The 23,589-nt window shown below is 39.5% G+C and overlaps 1 protein-coding gene across 4 annotated transcripts in view; it reads left to right on the top strand.

Annotated features, from left to right (window-relative positions):
* Positions 1-23,589, top strand: part of IRS1 (insulin receptor substrate 1) — a 99,631-nt gene that overhangs the window by 69,142 nt on the left and 6,900 nt on the right. For 2 of the 4 annotated variants that reach the window (XR_016280002.1, XR_016280003.1), the window contains exons 2-3: positions 53-359; positions 13,084-13,299. The gene's annotated coding sequence lies outside the window, so the exon portion shown is untranslated. Of the gene's footprint in view, positions 1-52; positions 1,087-13,083; positions 13,300-23,589 lie in introns of those variants that run through there. The other 2 variants (XR_016280004.1, XM_089509205.1) reach the window with 1 other exon arrangement.

Below are 23,589 nucleotides of genomic sequence, written 5' to 3' on the forward strand. Positions count from 1 at the left end.
ATATGTATCTCCACATGTTTTAATTTTTTTATTTTTCTTCTTCTTTTCTCAGAATGATGACCTACACAACCTCAGAAAAATCCTTCTTTGAACTCATGGGTATCCAGACTCTGTTTTGTGTATCACAACTAGGACCTCACATCTTCTTCCTCAGTAGATGGGTACGCTGCCTCCAGTTCAATTTGTTTACTTTACACAAACCTCAGGAGTTAGTTGACTGAACTGCACATTTTTTCTTCAATTTTTTGTGCCAAGCAAAAGCACTGTGACCCTGGACAACAAGTCTACAATTACTTTCTCCTCCACCCTAAAGACTTGGTTGGCTACAGTGAACTCATGTGCCCATCACTGTAATAATGGTGAGCATGGGTATACTACTAGCTCATAAGACACAGATTTTAATTTGCTGCTGAAAAACCTGTATGACAAATCATCAGTGTAAATTATTACATACAAACTGTTAATGTTGGTTGAAGAGTATTAAATATTTAACATAGGTTTTTGATTTATACATGTACTTTTTTAATTAAAATGTAACTTTTCCTACAGCACATCTTTTTTTGATGTGGAACTGAGGTATATTATATTCTGTTGTAAACAGAGTGGGGTTAGGGTGGGGTATGCTTAAAACAAGTCGATTTAAGAATAGAGTAGGGTACTATTCTTTTTTAAGATTGTAATTCAGAATATAATATAATATGGATCAAAGGCCCGTGGATTGTACAGTCATATTTGCTGGTATCATAATTTGTAAAATAACCCTGCGGTTGAGCTGAGTTCTTTCAAATAGAAAATAATATTTTGTACTCTTCCTGTAAAACATGAGAGTGTATTAATGAAAGGAAAACTAAACTGTCCATGGTATATACAAGTGTGAATTTGAAACTGTTGGTTGCACAGGAACATAAAAAAAATCAGAAAAATAAATCTGAGTCTTCCATTGTGTATATATATATATATATATGTATGTATGTATATATATATTGAAGAAGAAAAACAAAACACAGGCAAACTCTTCAAATCGAAATATCCCTGGAATGAAATATGTTGGTGTTTGTAAATTCTGGAAATCTCTTTCTATACTTAATAAACTAGATACTGTTTTATCTTTATTTCTCCTACTTCAGTTACTCTTCCATCTATTTTACCTGTTGTTTCATACATGTTCTTTTTAGAGATATCCTTGCATTCTTAGGAAGCTAGGTACTAATTCTAAAGTGTTACTTTAGAAGTAGATTTTCAAATCTTGGGAGAAAAGCAGGATATAATAAATTAAATAAGATTTTTTTTCCATATTAAAAACAGTTCCCAGCAGGAACTGAAACCTTGAATTTATATCTTCTCAGAGATTTGTGTATTGAGATAATTCTCCCATTATAAAGTGGAGCCTTGCCTTACGTGGGGATCTGTTCGCCCCCCCCCCCCCCCCCGGTAAGGCAAATACTGCGTAAGCTCAAGCCCCATTCAGTGCTTGTGGTGGTGTGGCACACACACACCACAGGCACACACACCATTCAATGAATAGCAGCATGGCTCCTGCATAAACTGGAAGCCGCATATGGCTCCATTAGTGGGCGCGCTGTATTGCAAATTTCACAGTTTCCTCAATATTAGGAGGACTTTCTCATAACTTTTAAAAGGTAGAATTACTCTAGGTTATGTATTCTGTGAGAAAAAGATTTTTTCTGCTGTTGCTCACTCTCTTATATATCCTATGTGCTTAAATGAAATGCTTCAGGCAACTCCTATGCAGCTAGTTTTCCATGCCAAGGTATGACCAGGATTGATTGTGGCAGGGAGCAAATGATGATTGTGTCCTTCCCAAATTCTTCTGTTAACAAGTGGTGGCAACCACTCTGTAAGCACAATTGGAGTTAAGTGGAATTCAAGATGTGTCTAGGGAGCAATCTAGAAACTAGATCATACCTGTTTATTTAAATGAATAATACATTCTCAAAACCATAAAATAATAAAGGGGGGAGGAGGAAAAGTAAAGAATATGAACAGTCCATTAAAATGCTGTTTTAAAGTGATTTTTCACATTCATGAAAAATGACATGTAAACATTTGAATCATTTACACTTCCTTACAGTTTTAATCCAAATGTAGCAGGGGAAAATACAATACGTTAAGCATTGTTTTATGTGAAGTTGAAGGCTTTCATGGCCAGCATCCATAGTTTTTTGTGGGTTTTTCGGGCTCTGTGGCTATGTTCTAGAAGATTTTCTTCCTGATGTTTTGCCAGCATCTGTGGCTGGCATCTTCAGAGAGTGCTTGCCTGGAAAAAGTGGGTAGATATATATATATATATATACTGTGTGAGCCTGGGAATGCAGGAGTGAACCAACGTTTGAGTCACACAGTATACAGAAAACTCAGACATACAGACTGATACCTGCACAAGAACTCCAACCATCACCCAGGACAAAAAAGAAGCACAATCAAAACACTGGTAGACCGAGCAAAATGCATCTGTGAACCCCACTTCTTGGAAGATGAACTGAAGCACTTGGACCGGGCTCTACAGGCTAATGGTTATTTCAGCTCAGACATCAGAAGGGCTGCCAGACCCAGGAATACCCAGAGAAGTGAAGACAAGCAGCCATCCAAAGGGAAGGTATTTTTACCATACATCAAAGGAGTCACAGACAGAATAGGCAAAGTGGTGAGGAAGCACAACCTTCAAATGGTTTACAAACTGACGAAGAAAATCCAGCAAATGTTTCGCTCAGCCAGAGAGACCCTCTCACAGCCTCAGGAGTTTACTACATACCATGCAGATGCAAAGTCTACGTAGGGACCACCAAATGCAGTGGGCAAGCAAGAATCAAGGAACATGAGAGACACTACAGATTGGGCCAGCCAGAAAAATCAGCAGTAGCAGAACATGCCACAAACCATCCTGGGCATAACATACTGTTTGAAAACACTGAAATTCAGGACCATGCCAACCATTACCATGTCAGGATGCACAGAGAAGCCATTGAAATCCACAAACATCTGGATAATTTCAACCGGAAAGAAGAAACCCTTGAAGTGAACAAAATTTGGCTACCAGTCCTGAGGAATAGCAAAATAAGGACTCAGCAAATGCAAATGGGAAACCACTCAGTCAGGGGCTTTCCCAGCAGATAATGATCACCAGTTAGCAGACACTAATCCTCTTTTGCATTAGCCTCCCAGCCTGAGGCCTGCCATCAGCACAAAACAATATACATGCAAATCACTCCTGCATTCCCAGGCTCACACACACACACACACACTTTTCCCAGGCAAGCACTCTCTGAAGATGGCAGCCACAGATGCTGGCGAAACATCAGGAAGAAAATCTTCTAGAACATGGCCATATAGCCCGAAAAACCCACAAAAACCATTGTTTTATGGTTTTTCCTGTTCTCATTTAAGTCTGCAATCATAAATATATTTATTTCATTATTTATTATTTTATTATTTTATTTATTTATATGACACTTGTCCACCCTGGCTGGTCCTCCACTCTGTCTGAAGCCAGAACAATTAAAAACATCACCTTAATATAATAAGTTAAAATATAAAATGATTAAAACATACAAGCGCAAACACCTCAATGAGAAGCCTCCTTGGGAGCAGTTATATAGGCCTGTTACAGACAGCCAAAATAAAGCTGCTTCGAGTCACAGTGGAGGTATGGTGTTTCAATGATGCATGCGTCCTAAGAGTCCAGAAGTCGTGCCAAAGCCATGCTCCAGCCCTAAGGACTGGAGCGTGGCTTTGGTGTGGCTTCTGGACTCTTAGGACGCATGCATCATTGAAACACCATACCTCCACTGTGACTCGAAGCAGCTTTATTTTGGCTGTCTGTAACAGGCCATAGTAAAAGCTTGCTTAAATATACTTGCCAGGAGTAAACTCCATTGAATGCAGTAAGATATCTGATTAGACAATGTATATAATTGTGTGTGTCATCTCTGAGTGGTTGGTATTTTGAATCACAGAGGTAATGTGCATGGATCCTTTACTAGTGCCATGCAGCAAATCAGAGTACTCCTGTGGATATTATCAGTTAGAGAAATATGGTAGTTAAGCTGCACCTCCAAAGATTTGTTGTATTTCTTCAAGTGTTAAGGTTCTGTACATTGTGTGCATGATTATGACCTTCCCATGTATTTCAGTATAATGGGAAGATCATAGTCTTGCACATGATGTACACAAGGTTAGAAAAGTGCCAGTGGATGCTAATATAGACTTGGTGTCACCATGGTAAAGAAGATGGCTCCAATGTCTTTTTTGGGGGAGGGGGAGGGTTAACAAATCTGTTTCTTGCTAGGTGGACTAGAGTCCATGAAAACATATGCTATATATATATATTTGCAAATTAGTCTCAAAGGTGCTGATGGATTCCTTCATGCCTTTCTATATAGATCAAAGTTACAGTTCCAAAAATCTCCCCCTGCTTATTTGGAGACTACAAAGTTTTTCTTTGTGGCAACTGTATATACAGTCCTTCACTTGGGAATAAGGGGCAAAGCAGATGCTACCTTAAAGGTGTAGCTATTAACATATTTATCCTTATTTTAGTCAACAGTAAATGCTTAGGACATGCCAACATCTTCTGGAGGCCTGGATGATTCTCCAGCATGCACAGGACCAAATATATTTTGCAATATACACTGTAGGCATGTTATTCTGCCAACTAGGGCCTCAAAGCAGTAAACCATAAAATGTATGTAAAATGTTATTTTAAAAACAGTTTTAAAATAATTTAAAGCAGAAGGCAAAACAATAGTTTTGATAGCAAGTTGGAGACTCTGATGATGGAATCAACCAGATTTCCTTTTGGAGGGAGGTCCACAGTTGAGGTGCTGCAACAGAGAAGGCCTTGTTTTTTCTGCTCACCAGCCAAGGTGGCTGGGGTGATAGGGGGGAAAAATCCCAGGGTCGTTGAGACAAAACCAATCCCAATAAATCCATTGTATTTTGCCACTGGGTGATTTTTGTTGTTCACATTGTAATGAAATTCAAAGATAGGAGGGCACTGTTCATATCTTCGAAGAAGCAATCAGAAGGACCATCCAGTCCAACCCCCTGCCATGCAGGAACACACAATCAAGGCACCTCGGACAGATGGCCATCTAGCCTCTGTTTAAAAAGCTCCACTTGCAAAAGGGAGTGTGTTCCACTGTTGGACAGCTCTTACTGTCAGGAAGTTCCTCCTAATGTTTAGGTGGCATCTCTTTTCATGTAGCTTACATCCATTGTTCTGGGTCCTATTCTCTGGAGTAGCAGAAAACAAGTGTGCTCCATCCTCAATGTGACACCCCTTCAAAAACACCAGGGGACAGAGAAAGATGAAAACAATAACCCCAAAACAAAACAAAAGGATTTGATAACCTTTGAACTGTTCTACACATTATTTACCACATAATCCAAAAATGGTTACTCTTTGGTGTATATTCAGGGCATGGAGCAAGATAAACCCTGCCAAAGTCAAAATAAGCAAGCTTCTTAACATCACTGAACTCAGCGGGATGGGAAATACCCCAGAGGTCACTCTGCTTTTTTTCCCTAATCCATGGGGAGATGGAAATATAGCAGAAAATGTCAAAAAGGATTCTCCACATGCAGTCTAGAGATGCAGTTGATTCATAGAATCTTAGCGATGGAAGGACTCACAAGGCCATCTAGTCCAACCCCCTGCCATGCAAGAATTCATAACTACAGCACTCCTGAAAGAAGCCCATTCGATCTTTCTTTAAAGACCTCCAAAGATGGAGCATCCACCACCCTCCAAGCTAATCTACTTCACTGTCAAAATGCTCTCCCTCCTCCACCTTCCCAAAAGTTCTTCCTAATGTTTAGGTGGAATCTCTTGTAATTTTCAGTCTATTGGTTCATGTTCTAGACTCTGGAGCAACAGAAAACAAGCTGGCTCCATCTTCTACAGGAAGTCCCTTCAGATATTTAAAAATAGCTGCCATGTCACCTCCTATTCTTCTCCAAGCTAAACATATCCAGTTCCCTAAGATGTTCTTCATAAGGCATGGCTTCCAGACTCTTCATCATTTTGGTCTCCCTCCCTCAAGCTTGTCAATATCCTTTTTGAATTGTGGTGCCCAGAACTGGACACAGTGTTCCAGATGAGGCTGACAGAATTTTGGTTATCTTGTCCCTTCTCTGAACATGTTCCCGCTTGTCTTTATCGTTCTTGAGCTATGGTGCCAAGAACTGGACAGAGTGTTCCAGGTAAGTCTGAGAAAAGCAGAATACTACTCCTCTTAATCTTGACACTATACTACTGATGATTAAGTGCTTCTGTCACTTAATTTTGCTATGTGTGTTGACAAGTCTTACTCTAGGTAAGTATGCAGGACACTAATTGTTCAATAATGATGTTCTCATAACTATCCCCCACCCCACCCTGTGACACACTTCGGGTCATAACTATTCAGACCGGGATGAGAGCTCAGCTCTGACTTGCCTACAAGGATTATCTATGAGAAAATTTCTTTCCAGAAATGTGTTGCTTTTAATGTCAATACAGAGAGTTATGGCATGGTATGTAAGATGACCAAGATGCATTTATCTGGGAGTAAGCCCAGCTGAACACGGGAAGCTTACTTATGGGAAGTAAACATTGTACTTTGTTGTTATCTGACTTCAAGACATTTCCAATTTACAGCAACCCTATGACAAAATGATCACTGGATTTTCATAGCAAGATTTGTTCAGAGAGATTTTGCCCATGCCTTCCGCTGAGGCTGAGAGAATGTGACTTACCTAAGGTTACGCAGTGGATTTCTGTGGCCTAGCTGGGATTTGAACCCTGGTCTCCAGACCCATAGTTCAATGCTCAAACCACTACACCATGGTGGTTCTTCAAACATTGCACTATAACTATCCCTCCTTCCTGTTTCTGAAATGTATTTTGCGTATATATGGAACTACACTTGTTTAGTATGAATAATATAAACCAAGTGAATATACATATGTTAATCAATACATCTGCTTTAAAGAATGCATAAAAAACTTTGAGAAATTTTAAATGCATCCAGATTATGTAGTTTGCCTGTTCTTAAATTTCAGACATAGCTAATATTGATTAGATGATCAGAAGTGATATTCTAATTCATTTCCTTTTGCTAGTTCATACAAAAAATGTGTTTAGGCTTGTGTATCAGTGGTCTGAGTGCCTGTATTATTCATCAATCCAGTGTGATCTCATCTGTTCTCTATCTAAACAACTCCCTTAGATGGATACAGTCAAATCTACAATGTATCAGAAGTAGAGCATGCAAAAGTGGCTTATTGCCTCTGTTAATGTACAGTGAAAACAAGAGGCACAAAACCATGCTTTTCACCTGTCATAGTCACCGTCAAATCTAACCTCACTCTGACTCTTTTACCACCAGTTCTGTAAAATGTGGACTTTGGACAAGTATTAATTTCTGTTTACTTATACCTCCTGATTGGCTGGCATATCTTTTCCACAAATGGATAATCAATTATATGATGGTGTCTATAAAAATTTGCCAGAAGGATTTTGCCACAAGGTTCAGTACATCCCCATGAAATAAATATAATGTCTAAAATGCGCCAGAAAATATCCCTGTCCATTCAGGACATTTTTGTATTGTTCATACAAGAGTGGTTCAATGTGCATGCTTTACTCTCTTCATAGTCTTCTTTCAGTCTTCCATGAGAGGCCTCTCATTCAAAATATATGACATCATGTCTTCCTCTTCCTAGCAGCCAACCTGGCCTAAAAGCTGGGATGGAAAAAAAACCCCAAGGTTAGTTAAGAATATACTGTATCTGTGCAGAGTAAGAAAGTAAGGCCTGTTACAGACTGCCAAAATAAAGCTGCTTCAGGTCTCTTTGGAGGTATGCTGTTTAAATGATGCATGCATCCTAAGAATCTAGAAGCTGCACCAAAACTGCACTCCAGTGTTTAGGAATGGAGTGTGGCTTTGGCGCGACCTCCGGACTCTTAGGACCCATGCATCATTTAAATAGCATACCTCCAAAGAGACCCGAAACAGCTTTATTTCGGCAGTCTGTAACTGGCCTTACTTTCTTACTGGCCAATGTTCACCAACAAAATACACATCTATATTGTGCTGGTGGTTCAATCTGGTTGAAACCTCATGTTTGCTTGATGGCTTGGAAATGTAATGGAAACATGTGCTGTATATGGTGGTATTGTTGGTAAGAATTCTTCTAATATTGTTCCAGTTCAGAGTAGCCTAGAATGCAGACTGCCAATTTTATACTGTACCTGCTTAAACAGCAGTCAGAGCAATTATAGTTGTATGCCTTCAGGTAGTTTCTGACTCATAGCGACCCTAAGGTGAACCTATCATGGAGTTTTGTTGGCAAGATTTGTTCAGAGGAGGTTTGCCATTGTCTTATCAGAGGCTGGGAGCATGTGACCTGCCCAAGGTCACTCTGGGTTTCATGGTAGAGTGAAGAATTGAATCCTGCTCTCCAGAGTTACAGTCCAGCACTTAAACCACTATGCCACACTGGCTCTCCTAGGGATCTAATAGTACGTATACCCATTTAGATTTGATTGTCCACATGCCTTTCTCCTGGGAACTTGACCTAGTGTTCCTAAAGGTTATTGTGACCTCCCAAGCACATGCTGCCTTCAGATTTGAAATATGAGCACTTCACATTCAGAGTGGGTTATTCAGGGGGTGCTAACAAGTCCAACAACAACTGAAAGACTACATGAATCTCAACCTGGTCATAGATTTAACACCTAAATACATGCCTTAGTTTTTTAGGTGTTAAAAGATCATAGTTTTTGCTTCAAGAAATTAACATGGATAACTCTCTGTAAGTATGATTTTTAACATCTTTGTCTGATGAAGAAGCCAGTGAAGAAGCAAGCTTTCAAGCCAACTCTTTCTGCTTGAAAGCTTGCATGATGCATTTTCTGCATTTTGGTGGCTAATATTGCTCTTCTGTGAATTTTGGTTTATGTTGTATTTTTCTGTAGGTTTATATCCTGCTGCAGTAATTCAGAGTGAGGTTGCTGAGTTGACCCATTTCTTATATGCTAACATCAATCCCAATTATGAGTACCTGTCCTTATTTAGTCAAAACAGCACCCATGCACCAGAGGGAGACATCCACAGCACTGAAGTGATGGGGGGGAGAGAAGGGCTCTCTCCTCCTAACAGCTCAATGAAGAAGGGCATGCTTAGTGGCACAGAGGTTGCTTCTTGGGAGAAAAAGAAAAGAAAAAGATGGTGAAGGAAAATGAACTTGTGTGGGTAGAATCATGAATAGAAGTACTTCATGCTTCAACATTTAGTTGTTGGTTCTGCTTATAATAGGCTCACTAGTAATCAGATGTATAGTTATTTTCAGTGTACAAAAATGTGTTTTGATGAAGTGATTGAGGGCCTTTCTACAATGGTGGTTTTCCTGAGCAGCTGTAACTAAATCAGCCATACAATACCGTACCAGGAAATGTCCCCATTGTTCATGTATTGCTGTTTACCAGTATTTGGCACAATTGACTCCAAGATGCTGGCAAAAAACCAATTCTTTATTTCAGCAAAGAGAACTCAGGTTACTTGCTGCATGGAAAGTGGATGTGTTAATTTTTGTTAATGCTTTTTTTACTTGCCTAATTTGTTGTTATTGTTTATATCTCACCTTTCTCCTCGGATTGGGATACAAGAGAACCATACCATAGCCTGCTAGTTAATTATTTTTTTAAAAATGTGTACCATGTACACTTTAGTGGGCTATGGGGACAAAGGCTACCGAAAATGGACAAATAGCACTGCTATAAGAATAGCTGTATTGATCTCAAGAGATATAATGGATGGTCTACAGGAAAGGAAGGATCACAGTCCTTTGACTGAAAGGTTCCAGCAAGTGTAAAAATAGGCCTCTAAAAAAACTAATTATATCCAGACTATCCCATGGCCAACACTCTAGATCACCATTGCTGGCCAACTGGTTTCACTGGAAGATGCACTCCAAATATACCTCTCATCTCTCATCGAAATGGCTATGAAAATAGCACAATCAGGAAAGTTTACTCCCATCTGTTCCCAGCTGCTGATCTTTTCCTAGCCTTTAACTACCAAGCTAAAGTGAAACTATGGTTCTCTTGTTTGTTGTAACTGCCCTCAAGTCAATCTCACTGCAGCCCTGTGTGTGAGACATCTTCAAGCCCTCCTATCCTCCACTGCTTTACTAAGGTCTTGTAGATTCAGGCCCATGACCTCCCTATCCACTTGGCATCTGTCCATCTGGCATGCGATCTTCCTTCCTTTCTACTGCCTTCAACCTTTTCTTAGCATTATTGTCTTGTTTAAAGAGTCATGCTTTCTCATGATGTGACCAAAGTATGACAGCCTTAGTTTAATCATCTTGGCTTCCAAGGAGAATTCTTGGTTGATCTGTTAAAGGACCTATTTGTTTATCTTTTTGGTTATCCATGGTATTCTCAACACTCTTCTCCAGCACCACATCTCAAATGAATGGTGGTTTTTTTAAAATCCTTCTTCACTGTCCAGCTTTCACATCCATACATGGTGATGGGGAATACAATGGACTGGACAATTCTCACATTAGTGCTCTGTTGTATATCTTTACTTTTTAGCAGGGCATACTAAATACAAATCAACCCCTTCTATGGCACTCAACAGCTATAAATGTTTGATCATGATGCTGACAAGGATGCTAGAAACTGCCAGGTAGCAGAGACCATACCCACTATATCTGGTAGTCTCCAATCCCAGTACTAATTTGGCTTAGTTAGCTTCAAAAATGAGAGAAAATTAGATATGATTCTCTTTAACAGAAGAAGGCACAGCTGTATGAAGAAAAATTTTCCCCTTTTGCATCCAAGTTAGTTACATGCCCTTCCAAGACACAGGGGACGTAGATTGGGATGAAGATTACTAGTTTTACCACACTAATGTTAATAGATGGAAAGGACTATGATCTGGGAAGGCTGTGCTCACTTTGGCCCAGGTATAGGTTAGGAATCAAATCATGTGGCCCTCCAGATGTTCTTGAAGTGAAAAACTCCCAGAATAGCCAGTGATTGGGCATGCTGGAAGTTGTAGTCCAGTAACATCTGGAGTGCTACATGATTTATGCCTCTGGTAGAATGTTACACATGTCTTCATTTATAATAAGACTAGCATTGGTTTTATCAAACTCTAGGAAACTTAAAACATCAAAAATACCCCCACCTCCACACACTGTGCCTGGAATCCTCTACAACATTCTTGGATATTAAGTCTCCTTGAACTCTGTTGGCCTTATTAGTAGAGTTCTACAGGATTGCACTACTCACTTCTTTGCTTACCCAAATATAGGTTTGTTACTAAGTAGCAGAGCTGGCCCAGATGTTAAAATAATAAAATAATATCTTTGCTAAAAAAAACCCAAACCTTTGAAATGTTTTCAGTGGCCATTCCTGTGGGTGGCATCTGTTTGTTAAAGTTTTATATAAGGTCATCAGCAAAAGGGATATATCAAGTCGGGGAGAAAAAAGGACTCATTGTAAACATTTGATAGTTCAGATGTTCCATTGCTCCAGTAACTTACAAATAACTTTTGGGGGCTTTGTGGTATATAACTTTACTGTTATAATCCATCCTGCAATAAATCAGGGATGGACTGTATCCAAAGTACAGCAGTATCAATGAAAAGAAGTCTGTCACCTAACTTTGACCACTTGTCAGATTTTTAAATTACAGAGAAAACATTTAGACAGGAAGCTGTACTCTATAAGCACAGTCTAACAAGACAAAATTTGTAGAACAATGGGTTCACATGTGGAGAAAAAGATTCATGTGCAACGAACACCTTTCTGAAAGAGTAGATTCAAGTTGGTTTTAGTGGTGCTTTTATTAGCTGTGTTTCTCAGTGTGGGGTATTTATGATCTAGGATAGATAGATGTTCCCAAAACGAACAGACTATTCTTTCAAAAGACAACAGACACATAAAGCATACTGTGGGCCTATTCTGTATTACAAATGTATATCAGTTTCACTGCCTAGAATTGCCTTTCATGTCATATGCTGGCATAATGCTCCATTAATGTCATCATAAGGCACTTTAGGGGACAGGGCACAGCAGAGGCAAGGAGAACACAAAATATCTCCATCATGGCCAGAGAAATCTGCCCGTCCAGCTCTGAAGCAACTCTCTTTCTCTCTAAGTCCCATTTACATGACACAAATTTTGAGGTTTGTAGTTTAGTGAGGTGCTAGAGTTGTATGGCTTAGAATTTTTAATTTGTTGCTATTGTGTTGTTATTGTAGCTGACAGGCTAAGATCTTTTTGTTTAGGAAGGTGTTTAAAACAGAAAAATTTTAATGTCCTAGGAGTGGTGTATTGCTTTAAAGGATATGGTTATTAAGTGATTTTATCTTTTTAAAATTGTATTATATTTTTAAACGAATCATCTTTTTAATATTGTAATAGTTTAATACCATTTTAATTGTCAGTTTTGTAGATTTTTAATTGTACTGTGTTTTTTAGGATGTATGCCGCTTTGGGTCCCAGTGAGGATATAATAATAATAATAATAATAATAATAATAATAATAATAATAATGTGCCTGCAAGTCATTTTTTACTCTATCATGGGGGCTCTATCACGGGGGTTTTTTGACAAGTTTCTTCAGAGGAGGTTTACCATTGCCATCCTCTGATGTTGAGTAAGTGTGACTTGCCCAGTTTCCATGGCTAAGTGGGATTTGAACCCTGGTCTCCAGAGTCATAGTCCAATGCTCAAACCACTCTCCCATGCTGGCTCTCAGAATTCTAAATGCCCTGCCCTAAACTGGCTATCCTGGGATTCTAAGGATGTTGCCAAGGTAGTCAGGGTGACAGGATGTCCTCCTTTTCCCATACATGTGCTACGTTTTAGACTTACAGTATGCCCAGGGGTCTGGGAGGAAATGCATATCGTCCTCTGTTTTTAGCTATAAAACCTGTCCCTGTGTCATCCCAGCAGTCAAGCAAGAGGTAGCTCAACAGATTATTACTGCCCTGGCTGTTGCAGGCTGTGGAAAAGACTGTTGCTGACCTTGTGGTGGTTTTGTTTGTTTGTTTCTGATGCAGGTGTAGAAAGGAAAAGAGGATCTGGGTTGCTGAAGCAGATCAGCAGCACCAAGCAGAAGTGTGCAATTTGGAATGTGGAAGAAGCAGGAGGGATGACAGAACAAATGGGAAAACTACAGATAAAAGAGTTTGTTGCTAGTAAAGTAGAATTTTAAGCATTTGTTTTGCTCAGAATCTGATAAGTATATTGCAAACCAGCAAGGCATTTTAATGAAGGTAAGTTCATCAGAAAAATATGGTTGGATATATAATACAATATATGTGATATAACTGTAAATAAATCATAGAGTCAACCTTGGAGCCCTGGGATCAAACTCACAACATTGTGACTGCAGTTCTGGCTTTTAACCACTGTGCCACCAGGGCTCCCTTGGGCCACCAGGGCTCCATATGAAGTGAATTTATACTTATATCAGTGTTTTTAGCTTTTACTGGTAATGTCCTACACATTCCCTGGAAATTCCTACATTTTGCAGTGTCTTGTCCTCCTTTGCAGTTATGACATCTGGTCACCCTGGTTAAAGTGGAATATAACATTATAACTGTGTAGTGTGAATGGATCTTTGCTCTTTCTTATGCTAATTGTCCACATCGTTGCAGCACCTGTGGTCATGTTATCCCTTCCATCTATGCCACTGCCACTTATGCTGGCCTTTATGTTGAGATCTATGTTGGCTAACAGGATCATGGCCACTCTTACAGCTTTCACAAAGAATCTTGGCAATTATTGTTCAGTGTGAAAATCTCTTTGCACCTACCAACTTGCCCTGTGTTATATTTTTGGGTGTTTCCTGGAAAGAGAGAAGAATACCACAGTTGTCTATACCAGTGCTTCTTAAGCTCTCTAATGTCTGTGTGGGGGGGCCTGTTCTTGCATCCCCCCAATATGCCTGGGACTATCACCCCATTTGTGCCCATTGGCTAAAAGTATTCCTATTTTATTTTATTTTATTTTATTTTAATCATTGAATTATTATCAGTAAGAAGCTTTATTCTAAATGTTAACAAACTATAGTCTGTTGTAAAACAGTCTGGTGTATGCTAAAGTAGTTTGAGCATTGGACTATGATTCCGGTGACCAGGGTTTGAATCCCAGCTTGGCCATGTAAACCCACAGGGTGACCTTGGGCAAGTCACATTCTCTCAGCCTCAGAGGATGGCAATGGCAAACCTCCTCTGAACAAACTTTGCCAAGAAAATCCCATGATTGGTTTGTCTTAGTGTCGCCGTAAGTCGGAAGCAATTTGAGGGCACAAAACAACAAAACAACAACAAAATATGGAATATATTTTTCAGGTCCAGATTACTTATAAAATTTTGGACAAAAATATCCATGTTTGATGTCTGATATTAATCCAGTTTCAGAGGCCTTTTGTCAAGTATTTGGAGATTATACATACATACGTACATTTACCAATGAGACATTATAAACTGTGAAATAATTTGATTAATTTCATGATTTTGTGGTAACACATAGAAATTGTTAATTGAGAAAATAAAGGTGAATTCTTATTACACTCAGGCAGTGCAGAGAAAGACGTATGACATACTGTTGTTATGAATGTGATCATGGTTGTAAATTAAGATGTGTGCTATTTAAATGAGAAGTAATAATAAATAAGTGATCTTTCCTAGCAGCCCAGTAAAAACCCTTAAATATAATAATTTCAGCAGTCTTGATTGATGGTTTGGCTGGTATAGCTAAAGCAACACAAATGATGGAATACCCAGGAATAGGTTTGTGGATCATTATCCTTATCTGGATAATTTTGTGGATCATTATCCTGACCTTACATGAGAAATTCTTCATCTTAGTCATTAGACTGGCATTATTACAACAATTTCATGCTCCCATTAATTCCTCTTCCCTGTACTACCAAATCCAATATGTTTGTTTGATAGTTTGCTTGACATATCCCTCATTTGCCCCACAAGTGGAACTCAAGGCATCTCACAGAAAAATACTAGGAATACATAAAATGAATGAAAGCATGAAAACCTTACAAAACTTTGGAAGTTATGAGGCAAAATGAGATTAAATTCACAGCTTTGACTATTGTTTTTGCCAGTGATATGTCATATGTGTTTGCATTAGTGTGGTGACAATAAGGGCGTGTGAATATACTAGCTGGATATACAAATCCAGCAAAGAACAGCAGAATCATTTCAACTTTCTATGGAGGAACTATTGTTCCCTCTCGAATAAAGTAATAGATGTTTCAAAAGTGCTTTGAAGTCTTTCCAGCTTTTTCACAGCACTGTGAAATCTGATACTTAGGCTTTTAAGCAGTCTGTGAAAGTACAAACTGTAGTACATGTGGAATTCATTCACTGACTTCCAAGCAGAAGTCTGGGGGAAAAATTGTGTAAGAAAAAGTCTAAGAAAGGGGAAAGGGAGAGTCTGGAATAAAATGTGGCATGTAACTGTCAACTTTGGCACACTTTCAAATGTGCAGCTTCCTACAATCATGAGGTGAGCTGAAACTTTTCCCCAAGGGCTCAGATATGTGATTTTCCTTTGAAACCATCAAACTGTTTTCACTATAAAATGAAAGCAGAACAGAAACAACAGAATGACGTGCCTCTGTAAGGCATTCCAGAATTAAAGCTTCTGACGGATTGGAAATTGCCCCCCCCCCCTTGTGATTCTGTCTTTACTTAGGCCTCTGTGTTAATGGCTTGTTACACAAGTACTTCTTACTGCCAGAAATGTAACAAAATCCCTTAAGTTATTCATGCCAGTGGGTAGGTTGGCAAGCAGCATTTGCCAACTCTCAGCCCTGTAATCAAGGGTTTGTTTTTGGAAGGGAAACTAGAGGATAATAAGATGTTTTCTTCTCCTTGAGACAGCATAGTTTCTATCATGTTCAGCTTAACAGAAGTGGGATCTAGGCAGAATCAAAGGATAGTGGCACGGACGCTCCTGCTTTGAGTGTTCAGGTCACAAATAGTAAACCACTGCTTTGTATCCAATGAGGCATTCTGAAAATGGCAGTGGTATAGTGGACAGAATATTGGACTTGTGATCGAAGTAGATGTTTAGCAACAATGCTAAAAGTCTAGTATCTTGGGTTTGGGGAGGGCACAGTTTGTTGGGGAAGACCAGTAAGCAGGGAAGAGTGCTTAACCTCTTCCTAAACTCACCACATCTGCTTTCACCTGGCTGGGAATCCCAGATATCATGCTTATTTGCTGGAACTAGAGCATGGGAGGTGCAGAGTGGATTTGGAGTAACATGCAGCCGCCAAGGCTATTGTTATTCTCCTCCTCACCCAGGATTCTCTTCCTTTGGCAGACAAAGAATTGCCTGTCCTGGAAGTATCCAGGAGTGATCAATTGCAGTCTTCTGCTCAAACTTCCCTGCCCCATAATATCATAATACTGTATACCAGTTTTTTCAAAACTAGACTGGACTTTCAGACACTCTATTGTGGTCGGGTTGGGATATTTTGGCCAGCCTATGCAACCCCAAAGGAATCCAAGAGCATTAAATGGCCCCTGATGCTACAAAAATTGTCGACCCCTGGACTAAGATAACAAATTAGGAGAAGTAGCTAATACCCCAGAGGACAGGATCAAAATTCAAGGAGACCTGAATAGATTAGAATGCTGGGCCAAAGCTAACAAAATGAATTTCAACACAAAGAAATGTAAGGTACTGCACTTAGGGTGGAAAAATGAAATGCATAGATATAGGATGCGGGACACTTGGCTTAAGGAGACTACATGTGAAAGGGATCTATGAGCCATAGTAGACCACAAGCTGGACATGAGTCAACAGTGTGATGCGGCAGCTAAAAAGGCCAATGCAATTTTAGGCTGCATCAATAGAGGTATAGCGTCTAGATCAAGGGAAGCAATAGTGCCATTCTATTCTGCTTTGGTCAGGCCTCACCTGGAATAGTATGTCCAGTTCTGGGCACCACAATTCGAAAAGGATATTGACAAGTTGACAAGGAGGGCTACTAAAATGGTGAAGGGTCTAGAAAACATGGTTTATGAGGAGAGACTTAGGGAGCTGGGTATGTTTAGCCTGGATAAGAGGTGATATGATAGCCCTGTTTAAGTATTTGAAGACATGTCACATTGAAGATAGAGCAAGCTTGTTTCCTGCTGCTCCAGAGACTAGAACATGGAACAATGGATGCCAGCTACATGAAAAGAGATTCTACCTCAACATTAGGATGAACTTCTTGACAGTAAGAGCTGTTTGACAGTGAAACACACTACCTTGGAGTGTGATGGAGTCTCCTTCTTTGGAGGTCTTTAAACTGAGGCTGGATGGCCATCTGTCGAGTATGCTTTGATTGTGATTTCCTGCATGGCAGGGGGTTGGACTGGATGGCCCTTGGGGTCTCTTCCAACTCTATGATTCTATGAAGGAGTGTGAGTTGCCCAGGATCACCCAGTGGGTTTCTATAGCTGAGCAGGGATTTAATCTTGGTTCTCTAGAGTCATAGTCCAGCTCTCAGAATACAAGACCACACTGGTTTGTAGGTTGTCTGTACTTGTTGCATACTGCTCTGTCAAGAAATAGGAGAAAGACAGAATAATGACATGATTCTCTTATTAATGCACTGTGACCTTCTAACTGTCCTCCTTCTCTACCAATGCTACTTCTGTTCAGGCTGCTTCATGGCACTCTGAATGTGGAAAATGTTTCAACACTTTGGACATCTTTGCTAATATTTCAGTTAGACTAGAAAATGTTTCCATGTTTGTATTTTGGAGCAGTGATTTAACAAATATCCATACTCCTTGAACATAAAAGAGGGCTTAGTAGAATATTTCTTCTATCCCACCTTCCAACAATGAAGATTAAGTTTGTTTATTTTGTTTTAATTGATGAGTAAGAACTAAAAGAGAGCTTTACAACATGCTTTGCCAGAGGATCTTTCCAACATTAATGAGCAGACAAATTCATCTTGAGGAAACAATTTGCTGCTAAAAATAGATGCTAGCCGAACTGTAACCAAAATAATTGTGGAAGCGGAGCTAGTCAGGCTCCTGATTTCTAAAAGCACAAGGAGATGAACCTGTTACAAATGGGCTTACAAGACACATACTGAGATTGTTTTGAAATTAATTCACTTTCAAGCTTCCATTGAATATGGTTACAAAGGTTTCCTTGAGAATTTTTTCCAGCTTCAAAGCCAATCAGGGCCCTTTCACACTACACAATTATAGTGCTTTGGTTCTACTTTATCTGTCATCACAACATCTAATGCAATATTTTGGTTTGTAGTTTAGAGAGGAACTAGCTGAAAAGTCTAAATGCACCTCCCTAAACTGCAAATATCAAAATTCTATAGGATAGACCCATGACAGCTAAAGTGGAATCATAATTCTATAACTTGGTAAGGTAGATGATCCCAGCAGTAAGTTTACAGTAAGGTATGAGGCTGAAAGGGAAAATATCACAGATGTCCTGTTTATAGAATATTTAGGCCAAAACACTGAAGAAGCCAAATCAAATGTAAGATTTCTGGGACAACGGTCTTCTTTCAGTCTTACTCTTCTAATAGTTGCAATGGATTTGACTCATTTTTTTTAAGTAGCTGAAAACTGCCTCTATTTCCATTAAAAGAGATCACTGCTGCTTTTTCACTGATTAATACATGCTCATCCCTGTTTTCAAGAAGTAGATTGTTTCTTGGGGTCATCAAGTAGAGGACTAGCATGTGCTACATATGTCACATGTCAAGAAAGGTATCTATAAGAAGTAGGAATACACTGCTGGTCCCACCTGGATGTAACATGGTCTATCTAGCTGTGCCCTAAAGGTTTCTGAAAAGTAGCTGCTCATGTGTACATGTGTATGCTTAATGAATGGATAAGAGGGAAAAGGTTAGTTAACCACTGAGGTATGACCAGCAGTGCATTACTCTATAAAATGCACTGCTTCCAAAAATATGAGATCCTGGAAATTGTTCCATATAAGGAATCACAGCTCAGTGGTCAAGGGCATGCTTCACATGTAGAAGATCCCAAATTCTCCAGTTTAAAAAGGATAATATAGGAAGTGATAGAAAAGAGCTCTACTTGAGTCACCGGGGAACAATTACCAGTCAGAGCAGATAATCCTGTGCTAAATGGACCAGTGTTCTCACTTGGTGCTAAATAGACCAATGCAGACTAATAAATGCATTCACATATGTGCAAATATCCACTGAGCAACCTCTTTAAGAGTGCTCATTGTTCTTGGTACAGCATGTAAAGAAGACTAAATATTTACCATTATTATTTTTTTGTGAAATGTCCATTACAAAGTGTTGCTAATGGTGATTCATTATAGCACCCTAGCTGTATTTCAGAAGAAGGAACTGGCAAAACCACCCCTGATATTCTTTGCCTAAGAAAACTTTATGAAATTCATGGGGTCACCATAAGTCAACAGGCAACTTGAAAGCACATACACACAATAGAATCCTAATGGCTAATCCTTGTTTCATGTTTTTAAATAAATAGAATATTCATATCTCACCCTATATCTGAAGATCTCAGGGCAGCTTAATCTTTTACTATCCATTGTTTTAGGGATGTGGTGGCTCAGTGGTTAAGATGCAAGATTGGCAGTTTGAAGCCCAAGCACTGCATGATGGAGTTTGCTCCTATCACTAATTCTAGATGTAAAAATAGAAGTAGAGAAATAGGTACCACTTCAGTGGGAAGGTAAGAGAGTTCTATGCAGTCACGCTGGCTACCTGACCACAGACTTGTCTTTGACAATGCTGGCTCTTTGGCTTAATAACAGAGATGAGCACCACCCCCTATTTTCGGACATTATTTGACTGCCTTATCAAAGGGGAAACCTTTACCTTTATCTATTGTTTTACATTGACTTTATTTTATTAGAATATGTATATCCCACCCTATATCTGCAGATCTCAGGGCAACTTAATCTTTTAAAATTAGTGTTATTCTCCATTGTTTTAAATTGATTTTATTGTAAGCTGACCTGAGATCTTCAGATATAGGATGGGATATAAATATTCTAATAAAATAAAATTTAAAAAATTGCATCCTCACAACAGCTCCCATTTTTGGAGCCTGTTATCTTTGCCACATAACATTTGGTGGGGCTGAAAGCCAGCTAGTCCCCAGTGCATACACATGTGCTGGGTTCAGTTTCTTGCTTATATTAAAATAGGATTGGGTTACCATTGGCACTTGAATGAATATCAAAAACAATCTGTGGGTGGCCTCAGAGGGAGAGAAGGAGAGGCATGCACATCTCCATGATGCCTCAGTCGTGGCAGCAGAGGAAAGGCCCTCCCCACCTTCCCAGCTGCCAATGTTGTAGTCTCAGAGGGAAAGAAGAAGAGGCAATATCTGCAGGATTTAATCCCTTCCACCATTGCCATGCCCTTTCCTTGTGTGTCATGTGTTTCTGATTGCAAGCCTGATTACATGGAACTGAGTTTGTTGTTGTTTTACTTGTAAAGTGCCATGTACACTGTTGGCAATAAATAAATAAATAAATAAACAAACAAACAAATAAATAAATATAGACCTTCCCTTCCTTTGGTAGCTTTCTGAGAATGGAATTAGAAGAAGAGAAAGAAAAGGAGAGAAAGAAGGCTGAAGTAGAGAGATGGGTAGTGGGGAGGGGAAAGGGAGGAAAATGGTCCTTCCACCTTTTGCCTTTGACCATGCCTATTGCCAGATTTGACTTCACCCAGCATGCGACAGATTGTTAATCTTGAGAAAATGAGGCCAGGTTCCGTGTCACTGGAATGGTGAATCCACTCTGGATTTTATTCCACAGTGTAAAGGAGCCATCCACTGTGCTAAAGGCTATCCCTAACATAATTTCAGCACCCTGGACAGCTCCTTTTAATTCTGTAAAATATATTCTAGAGTGGCTTCACTGCACCACTGATTTGGAAGTTTCCAGTTGCCCCTGAATGAAGCCATACATGGAAAAAAATTATTCTGCATTAGAATACTGAAATGCTTGGGACCAGAAGTCTTTTGGATTTTTTTTTGAGTATTTGCATATACATAATGATATATCTTGAGATGGGACCCAAACATAATTCATTTATGTTTCATATACACCTCATACGCATAGCCTCAAAGTAATATCATACACAAGATTTTAAATAATTTTGTGCATTAAACAATAGTTTGTGCACACACTGAACAACCAGAAAGCAAAGCTATTACTATCTCAGCCACTCAGGTGGACAATTTTGGATTTTGAAATATTTTGGATTTAAGAATTCCAGATAAGGGCACTAAACGTGTATACTCATATGTAACTCGCAGTAACTGATGGTCAGAGAAAAATCTATGAGCAAACAGCAGAATATTTTCCTGATTTTCTTTCTTTCTTTACTATGTGTCTAGTGCAGCGTTTCTGAACCTGTGCTTCGATGAGCTCTTAGGGCTCCACATGCACTTCTCAGGTGCTCCATAGCCACACCAGGAAAATGAAAGAAATAAAAATTGAATTAAATTAAAGAATAAGAATATATTCTTATTTATAACCCTAAACATTAACTTGTAAGACATAGGGTAGGTGTGATGTCCTGCCAGGACTATTTGAATCTCCCCCTGCATTTTCTTTCATGTTGGTTCAGGCCATAGAATATTTTAGTGTAGGAAAGTTCATTGTATTAGTTGTGGGAGGAGCTGTAGGATCCCCTGCATTTTTCCAGGCTTGGTTTGCCCTTTCCCAGCATGCTCTGCTTTAGCTAGAGGTTGTTAGTTTGGAGCAGTCTTTGCTGTGAGCAGGCAGAGAGCTGTCTTTTGGTGGCAAACAGGCCCAGGCAGCCGGAAAGGGCATTTCTTACACCTTAGCCATTTTAGTTACCAACAGCAAGTGAATAAAGGAATACAGGAGATGAAAGACCCAGCACCAGCTCCGTTGAGAGAGGAGAGCAAACCAACATGAGACCCAGAAAGATGACACCCTGAAGATTGCTGAAACTGTAAAGTATCTTTTATTTCAAGTTATTTAGAGCTGGGGAGGAAAAAACTCTTTATTTTTGTTCTTTAAATTAAACTTTCCCCTTTTTGAACTTTACACTCAGCTTCAGAGCCTTTTTGGGTAAAAGAGTTTGATCTCACCAGGGTACCTTCTGTCATCAGAGTTGGAAAGATTGTTTCAAGCCTAATTATTAAGATGAAACTCAGTATGTGAAATACGTCTCTTTATGTGTGGATGGGAGAGAACGATCCTTTCTGTTATGTCCCCCCACATGTTTTGGTACTCCCTATCTCAGATTAGCTGAAAAATTAACAAGGCATTGCTCTAGAAGTCTTGTTACACAATAAGGGCTCCCACAACACAACAGTGCAATGTGAAAGAGGAGAACATTTTTCTGGCCCAGCATAGGGCACCCATGACTTTCTGCTGTACTCTGTTCAGCATTACCAGTGCCTCGTGGCTCTGCTGAGGGCTATTGCGCTGCTCTTTACACTGTCATTCTCAAGGGCAGCCAGTCTTGCAAAGTGCAATACTGTTTCACATTATGACCATTGTGTAATAACCATGCTGTTCTCTCCGCTTGTGCAATGACCCCAGTAGCACAGCTACAACAACACTCCCCTCTTAGGAATACAACCATTCGGCAGTATCACACTTTTAAACTGTTTAATCAGACGTTGGTTTACAATGTCCTGAATTCCCAATAGGACGCCAGGTATATTTTTAAAAATAAAACATTTTTGTTATAAGTTGCAATAGGATTCAATCATGAAATGCTGACAACAAAGAAACAATGATTTCTTTTTCCTTTGTTGTTTTGTGCCTTCAAGTCATTCCCTACTTATGGAGACCCTAGCCCTTCTTTATTCCCTCAGGGGAGGAAACAGTATTTGACATTGTGGGAGACCTTCAGATGTGAGACTTTGGGCTCTTATGGGAGAACTAAATTAAAATGCTACAGGCCAGTGTGTATTTTAGAAAAAGTATATACACACTTTTCTAGGGAAATGGAAAGATTAGTGTTGTATGCAGATACTTCTCTAGAGCAAAAATGTTTGGGTCCACACTGGGGATACACAGACTGTATTCTGGCATGGTAGAATCACTTTGCATCATAGCTGGTGAATGTGAAAGACCTGAGGAATATTTATTTTCTTTGCAAAGCCAACAGTGAGCTTCTTTGGGAGGACCCTGGCCTTTGGCAGTTCATATTTAATGAATGGCAGCTGCTTGGGAGCATTTGTGGGCTGCTGGGATGTTAAAATATGGCCAACAGAAAGGGAAGCAGGCTTGTTAATGTATAAGCACTGGAGAGAAGTTGTTTACTACTACTGCTACTTCTATTTAATATCATTTGCTAGTGGCTCTCTGCAGAATGACACAGAAAACTAACTATTTGAGGGATGTTTCTGCATACATACCATTTATCTGAAGACTGATATTGTCACGTAGCACACGCAACATGGCTTCAGAGCAGGTCTGGTCTCTACACTCTCTGCAGCTGGTATGTAAACTTCCTCCTACTGCAAGTTTTCTTTGTCAATATGGGTACACAGGGGGCACTTACTCCC

Source organism: Sceloporus occidentalis, unplaced genomic scaffold, assembly GCF_023333645.1.
Source record: "Sceloporus occidentalis isolate IW3139 unplaced genomic scaffold, rSceOcc1.0.p SCAF_2, whole genome shotgun sequence".
NCBI classification, from domain to species: Eukaryota; Metazoa; Chordata; class Lepidosauria; order Squamata; family Phrynosomatidae; genus Sceloporus; species Sceloporus occidentalis.